This window comes from Mus caroli, chromosome 5 (assembly GCF_900094665.2).
Source record: "Mus caroli chromosome 5, CAROLI_EIJ_v1.1, whole genome shotgun sequence".
Taxonomy (NCBI): Eukaryota; Metazoa; Chordata; class Mammalia; order Rodentia; family Muridae; genus Mus; species Mus caroli.
Window position 1 is genome coordinate 829,843 of NC_034574.1, and position 8,393 is coordinate 838,235.

The window sequence follows — 8,393 nt, forward strand, 5'->3', positions numbered from 1 at the left end:
AAAAAAAAAAAAAAAAAGAAATAGTAACTGCCTAGCGATTGCTTGGGTTCAGAGATTAGTTTTAAAGCAACTTGGTTGGAACTTAATGCTGGGTTAAGTTTTACATTCCATTGTCAGTTTCGAAAGGATGGTTTTCAAAGCTACCAAATGTTGATTACAAGGGTATTCGTGAACTATATTTGGAAGGCTTGAAATTAGTGGTTTGGTGTAGCGCTAGAGAAACAGTATTTTAACAGTATCACGGGAAAGCGCTTCCCACACTCTCAAGTCACTTATGAACTGTCTGCAATTTCCCTGACACTGCTATTAATCATCGTTATGCCCAATAGCCCACAGTATACTAAACACACAGGGCAGTATCGAGAGTGATGGCCACCGGGGATGCAGCTGCCCTTAACTTGCCATCAAGGCTCTCACAAAGTGCCCAAACACCTCTGACAACCAACAGTAAAGTCAGTACAATGTTCTGCGCTTAAGACTCATGGATGGCCAAGGCAATCAGACCAGCCAAATCCATCCAGTAAGGCCTCCAGTTTGCACATCCATCACTGACTACAAACGCTGCAAAGCCAGAAGTTCACCGCTATCACAGCAGAAACGGTGACGGCCAGCACAGCTCCCGAGTTCAGATTCCAGCAAGGAGACCAGAAAGACCACCACAACAGCAAAGATCAGGATGACCTGCAGCACCGGCGTCTGCAGCCACCACCCCAGCCTCCCGCGCGTCCGCCACCGCTAGCGCCCTCGAGCCGCCCGCTTAGCCGGGGCACAGACCGAGGACACTGGGGTACACGTACCGCTCCAGCGGGCAGCTGGACCATTTGGCCCACGGAGAGACGGAACAGGTAGACGAGGCTGAGAGTGAAGGCGCAGGCGATGAGCAGCGTGGAAAGCAAGTTGCCTCCTGTCACCTGCTCCATCGCCTGTCCGAGCACCCAGCCGCCTGACTGCAGCAAGCCCAGAAGTACCATCCCGACCGTCGCTTCGATCCGTCCGGTAAGCTGGAGGCCGAGGTCGCACACCGCTCCTCGGAAAAGATGGAGCAGGAGAAGCCGGCAGGTAGGAGTCGGGAGGCGGCCCCGGCCTGATGGATTAGTCTGGCCCGGGCCCTTCACACGCCCACAACCAGCTCGCGCGCCACCAGGACGTCACAGACGGGGCGGGGCTTCTGGTGGCCACGCCCCCGGCTAGGTGCGGGGATTCTTGCGCCACCGAGGGGACCTGAGGAAGCGGGCTCTACCGTGGCACTTGGACACGGTGAAGAAAGTGATGGCTGCAGAAATGACCGCGCCCTGAGAACCGTAGACTACGAGGTCCCGCGTGCCTAACGAGCACGGCCGCGGCAGCGGGCACGGACGAGCCTGGTGGAGGGATCTCAGGACCAGATTGGTGGCGGACAGCGGCAGAGGCGAAGGCGCTCTGTGATTGCACCACGCGCTGCTGAGGTGATCTCGGCCTATGTGGCGTCAGCAGAGCTGGCGGCCCGGGCACCGCCCCCTCCGTGGGGCGCCCGCCTCTGAGGCTATTCAGCGGAGATGTCACCTCTGGGCTTTGTGAGACCAGCCCTTCGTGAGCCCTGCACCAAGAATCTTGCAAAAAATACAGTCCTGCAGATGCAACCTGGAGGGTGGGACCGTCGGATCACCCTTACAATCTGTTTGACAGGTTGTTCGTGTAGGGCCACATTACTAGCAAGTGATAGTTGTTTGGTGTGCAGCTGTACCAAAACAAGTCATTGAAAAATAAATACAGGCCATAAAGTAAACTGAGGCAGATGTCCCCAAACTCCTGTTCGGATAGCTGGATCTGAAGCAGGAGTTACCCTGATCTCACTTCAAATAAAGCATCTCTGGTGATATGTTTCCAAATTAACCCTCCTTCCAGATCTTTGGCAGGTACATTTATTTATTCAACCAGGGTTAAGAGCTAGGTTTTTGCTAAGTTTGGAGATGATTGCGCAGTGATTGGCAAAACTGCAAGCACCTCCAGGAATGAGTAAGATGGTCCAGCCACCGTCTATAATAATTCTACCTAGAGAGCTCACATTTTATCGTAGTTAGTCAGTAAAGCCCATTACCTCTTCCCTGGGATGACTCTGCCACCTGCCTATGTAGGAAGTGCCTCGTAGGAAGTCTATATAGGATGGACACTGCTGTATACCAGTATCCTCCTGCCTCAGATCAGTCACGAAATCTTGTAACACTCCATTTTTATTGTCACATTTTATTGTAGGTAAGAGCCTCTTTATTTCTGGCAGTAGTATCTACAACAGGAATTTTGCTCACTCATTTCTAAGCCTGTCTTGTGTGCTACGTCTTGACTTTCTGGAGTGACTTCAGGCCATTGTTGAACTTGAAAATTGCTAGGGGAAAGACCAGTTCCACAGTTGTCCAATTAAAGAAAGCTTTATTTAATACTGGCCAGGACGATGGACACTGGCCAGGTCCATACCCGTGATTCCCAAAGAATGGCCTCAAGGTACATTGGACGGGTGCCTGTAGAGGCCAAGCCCACAAAGCTATGGCTTCCAGCCTTAGTCCACTGGGGACAAGCATGCATCCTGACTCCTTCCTTCCAGGCAATGCGTCTCCTGCCTATGTATCATCAAGCACATCCTGTGCAGCTGGTGCAACCAACCTTGTTTCCAGAAGTGAAAGTACATGAACAACAGACTCCAGGAGCCAGGATGTTATCTGTCAGTGGGCAAGTGGGCCTTACCATTGAAGACTAGGAATCTCAAATATGGAAATCCTAAAAGATCAAAATCCTTAAATAAAGATCAAAGGCACAGTGTTATATAAAAAAAAATGATGCTGTTGATCTTTTTTTGAGATACAGTTCTGGCAGGCCTGGACCTCTATGTATACCAGGCTGACCTCATTCTCACAGAGGTCCACCAGCCTCTGTAGCTGGATTGATGGGTGGGATCCAAGTTATATGCCATCACAACCAGCCCAAATTCTAAAACTTAACTGTTAAGGAAGATTAATTTGAGTATCGTGTATAAGTATGGCAATATCTCATATACCGTCTTATACAATAAAATAGTAATTGCATTTTTGCAATCACAAACTTTCAGGTATAATTATGACAGTTGCTCTACACAATGATTAGTCAAAAAGTGAACTATAGTGTATAATACCAAACACTGGGAGGCAAAGGCATGTGGATGTCAGTGAGTTTGAGGCTACCCTGGTCTACATAGTGAATTCAAGGACAGCCAAGTCTACATAGTAATGATCTATGTCAAATACTCTGTCAAAAATGAATTTATATGAATGTATATCACCACGATTGGTAATTATCTGTAGCTGGCTTTATAACTACAACCTGAAATACCATGACAACCCAAGTTAATGAGACTAAACAAAATTGCTATGAGTTACAAATTACCATGTGGTCCAAAGAGCCAAGATCCCAAAGAGTATTTTTATATGTACTGACAAAGTTTCAGTACACATACAATGTTTACAAACAAAAGTTACTTGTAATGCATTTTTGTAGACTCAATGTTAGAAAATAAAAATGTGTAAAACAAGTCTTTACACGAGTCTAAAAGTCTTTACACAACTGGATATAATGTAAAGAAATCATGGCAAGTTGTCAGAAATAATGGTAATCATCAAAAAAATTTTTAAACTTGCTGGCTGTAATATTTCATAACTATCACCTTGTTGGGGCCGGTCTGTGGCTCTCATGTCTGGGTTCGAGCCTGGGAGGCAACCTGGAGCTGGAAGAAAAGAGGGAACCTAGGCAGGTAGAGAAATAATGGAACCAAGACATGCTAGTCTGTTCAAGGTTTGAATGTTTAATGGTGGACACGCTTTATAAAGGAGGGGGGAGGCCCATTCCCACCAATTCATCCCTGGAGCCCAGCTGCAGGTGACCACGTGAAGGATATGATGTAGTCTCCAGGAATAGCTAGGCCGATTCGCAGCAGGTAGCAGCAGCGACAGTGGCTGAACTATAGAGTAATCCAGGGAGGCAGGCTCCACCCTAGGTAATCTCCTTAGTGGCAACAAAGTCAAGGTCTGGCTCAGGCTGCTTCAGGCTTGTGGGAGGCTACATCACCTTAATAATGAGGATACTGCAACAGGAAGATTACCTGGAGGTTGAGGCCAGTCTAGTCTACAAGGTGAGTCTAGACCAACCTGTATGAGAAAGTGAGATTCTGTCTCGAAGAGATAATCTGACATGTCAGACTGTATCAGAAAGAAGGACTATTAGCAATGAGATAATGCAATCCATAGAGCTGGCCAACTTTCATGACCACGAGTTTGAAGTCGTCTGTTTTTGATGAATAATTTTGGTCATTTGTGCATGTCTCTCTTCCAGGAATATTTTCAGTTTTCTTTTGTTTATTTTTGTACATTGGTTTTATGTAGAACTGTTCTTTTTGAAGTTCATCTGAGGCAGTGTACAGCAATATGACCATTCTTACTAAATTCTTCTGTCATCTGTACCATGGTGTTTAGAGTACGTAGAAATCCATTCCAAACTCACTAAGCTACTGACCAGAAAGCCAGGTTTTGCTCCATCTATTTGGGGCTTCATTGTGCCTCCTAAGACATCAGGCTTTTTTTTTTTTAATGTTATTATGTCAGCACTCAGGAGGCAGAGGCAGGCAGATTTCTGAGTTCAAGGCTAGCCTGGTCTAAAAAGTGAGTTCCAGGACAGCCAGAGCTACACAGAGAAACCCTATTATGTCTTACTATTAGTCTTTACCAGAGAATAGTTTTGTCTTGCCCCTTTCAAATGAACATATTTTACAGTTTCTCAACTTGAAATTCTTTTCTGAGGATTTTTTTTCATTATACCTGCTACCAAAATTTAATCAGTTGCCACTTTTTGAGGGAGAAACGAAGTTTTCTTAGAGGAAACACATGTTGAGTACAGGAATCACATGAGAGCTGCATCTACAAAGGAGTGGGTTAAAGGTGTGGTCCTTTTATGACGACAAAACCAAAACCCACATGTCAGCAGTAGAATGTAAACCACTTACACAGAAACTGAACTTTCAACATTCTAGTTCTGCACGCCGATTCTGGACATTTATTGTCCCCCTTTTTGGAGTCTTATAAACTGGACTGGAACAGCTTGATAGAAATGTCAGAAGATACATCTTCATGCTTGCTTGTATCTGGATTACTCAAAGAGATCAAAAACAAAGCAAAACAAAACAAAACAAGTGATGTACATATACATGTATTCTCAAAGTGCTGAAAATAACGGGCTGCTAAATGGATGACCTCCAAGGATCAGGAATCACTGAAGAAAATGGCCACAGTAATGTAAGAGCTGGAGTGAGGGGTAAGTGGGGTCGAATGTTGTCTTTCAAACATGACAGTGTTGTTTCACTCTTGATCCCAGACTAGTGAGACTGCTGGCACAAGACCTGTGCAAGATTGAATCTGCCAAGATCCTGCCGTGTGGGGAAGAAGGAACTCTGAGCCCAGCCCTGTACTACATACAGATAATAGTAGCTGGAGATAGAAAGGGTCATAAGTGTCCCTTTCCTGAGAGCCTGAGGGTCTATAGGCACTTAATGGTCATCATTAATTCCAGAGAGGCAGAGGCAGAGGTGGGAGGAGGGAGGAGGAGGGGAGGGGGAGGGGGACTCTGAGTTTGTACCTTTTCTGGAGTTATTTGCAGTCCTTTATCAGCTAAGGCCTGTTGTAAATCTCTATAACATAAAAGCAAGTCCTGAGGATCTTTTCCTGCTATTAAGACATCATCTGTGTAATGAATGATGTATATCATTGGCCACAGCTGTCTTACAGCCTCATGGCTTGTGCCACAAACTTTTGACATAAGGTAGGACTATTAGCCATGCCCTGAGGAAGAACAGTCCATTGATATCTTTTCATAGGTTCCTTAAAATTAATAGAAGGAACACTGAAAGCAAATCTTTCACAATCCTCAGGGTGCAAAGGCTATGGTAAAGAAGCAATCTTTCAAATCTACCACAGTTTTATAATATCCTTTAGGAATGGCTACCGGAGATGGAAGCCCAGGTTGTAAAGCACCCATAGGTACCATGGTTGCATCAACCTTTCTTAGATCTTGTAACAATCTCCACTTACTGGACTTTTTTCTTGACAACAAATATTGGAGTATTCCATAGTGACTGAGATTCTCTTAGATGCCCTGCCTCTAGTTGTTCCTGCACTAGCAAAGAGGTGGCTTCTATTTTGTTTTTTTTTTTTTTAAGATAAAAGACCACGGATCAACCCACACTGGAATATTATTAAGCTATTGAATTTTATCAGCATGGGATGCAGGCAAGATAGTGGCCATTACTGAAAATACCCCAAGCCTCTAGTGTTAGAGCGAGGCTTCAAATATCTTCATGTTTTAATGTCTTGTCCTTCCTTTCTTAGCCCCTGACCAGGCAAAAATCCCTGTTCTAGCATCTGCTTAATCACTGCCTCATTAGGACTGCACATTATAATGCCAGTCTGTGACAAGAGATCTCGTCCCCAGAGGGTAACAGGCAAATCTGACATACGGCTGAATTTGTCCTGAACTGACCTCCTCATCTTTCCAGCTGATAAGTTTAGAGCTTTGTTTTGGGTTATTGGCGTAACCAATCCCATGGAGGTGAGTGAGCATATCAGATAAAGGCCAAGTTGAGGACCAATCTTGTCCTCTAATAATTGTTATATTAGCTCCAGTATCTATTAATCCTTCAAAGATTTTTCCTTTAATTATTAATTTAAGGTTAGGTCTCTTACTAGTAAGAGATTGAATCTAGTACACATCAGAGGAACCAAAGCCACTCTGTCCTCTCTCACTCTTAGCAAATCTGGAAGGTAGCAGATGCAATGGAATTAAAATAACTCGAGCAATTCTTTGGTTACCAGGTACAGCTATAATACCATGAGGGGAAGCAGCCATAATTTTAATTTCTTCCTCATAATCATTATCTATAAAACCTGGATATATCTGCAGTCCTTTTACAATAGTACTGCCTCATCTCAGAAGAAGTTTCTGCAGGTAGAGGTCCAAAAACTCCTGTAGGCAGGGTTTGAATTCCTATTTCTGGGGTTAATACTGCATGGGTGGTGGAACAGAAGTCTAATCCTGCACTTCCTGGGATTGTCCTGATAAGTTAAAAAATGGATTTCCCTGGCCTGGCAGCAGCTTCATGATCCTATAAGCTGCTTGCTGTGGGCATCTGGGGGCCTGAGGCTGGCCCCTCTTCTTGTTTCCTGGCATGGGATGGCCCTGAATATATTATTAGATTTACATTCCTTGACCCAGTGGTTACCCTTCCTGCCTTGAGGACAAACTCCTGGGGAGTAGCCTGATTGCCTGCTCGCAGTGCCTCTGTTCCTAGGACAATAATTTTTAAAATGACCCAAACCTCCACATTTAAAACATACTTTATTCTTTCTTTTCTGTGAAAGCATTGCTTGCACAGGTTCCTTGCAAAGCCGCAGCCATGGCCAAGCCCTTATTACATGAAGGCCCAATCTCTGCACAAAGATGAATATACCCAGCTAAGTCTGTCTGTGTTTTGTATGGTCGAATAGCAGCTTGATGCACTGCATTAGCATTCTCATAAGCCAATTGTGTAACAAAAGGATTTCCTGCTTGACAATCTCCAAAAAAAATCTACTGGCTGCTTTTAGTAGCCTATCCACAAAATCCTGAAAAAGTTCATCAGGAGCCTGTCTAATACTAGCTAAATTTCCACTGCGATCCCCTTTAGTTGATAATTGATTCCAAACACGGCAGGCAGCCATTGCAACCTGCGCATACACTCCAACAGGAAACCCAATCTGATTAGCATTGCCTTCATATTGATCTTCTCCTAAATAGCATGTCACTATCCCAATCTGGGTTACCTGTCTGAGCATTCAGAAAGGCAGTTCTCTTACTAGCTTCATGCCATTCAGACTGCCAAAGTAAGAAATCTCCTCCTGACAAAGTAGCCTTATATAGTGCTTCCAATCTTGGGGGGTTAAATTGGACTCCATCGCCATATCCAATAAAGCTTGTGTAAAAGGAGCTGTAGGGCCATATTGTGCCACAGCTCTTTGTTACTCTTTTATCTCCTCGAACTCCAGAGTCTGATATTATCTGAGTCTATTGTTCTGCTGGTCAATTATCTCAACTCTAGGAAAGCTAGCATAGCAGATGTGTCCTGCCCTTTCCCTCGAGCCTGACTCACAGCTCTTTCTAGTGGTGATTGGTGTATCTCAGAATTGCTACTATTCCCTGTACTTGATACCTTTTTTAGCTCCTGTAGCTCATTAGTCATTTTCTTCAGCTTAATTTCAAACTCTAATTTATTTAGTTGCATGTCCATCTGGGCAGCATCTCCTATAGTGGAGGCCATAGGCAGAGCAGAAGGTGTGCAAGGAGGCCAATCCTCATCATAATATTTG

The 8,393-nt window shown here is 44.6% G+C and overlaps 1 pseudogene; it reads right to left on the bottom strand.

Annotated features, from left to right (window-relative positions):
* Positions 1-671: 671 nt before the first annotated feature.
* Positions 672-1,144, bottom strand: LOC115031104 (annotated as a pseudogene).
* Between the last annotated feature and the right edge of the window lie 7,249 nt (positions 1,145-8,393).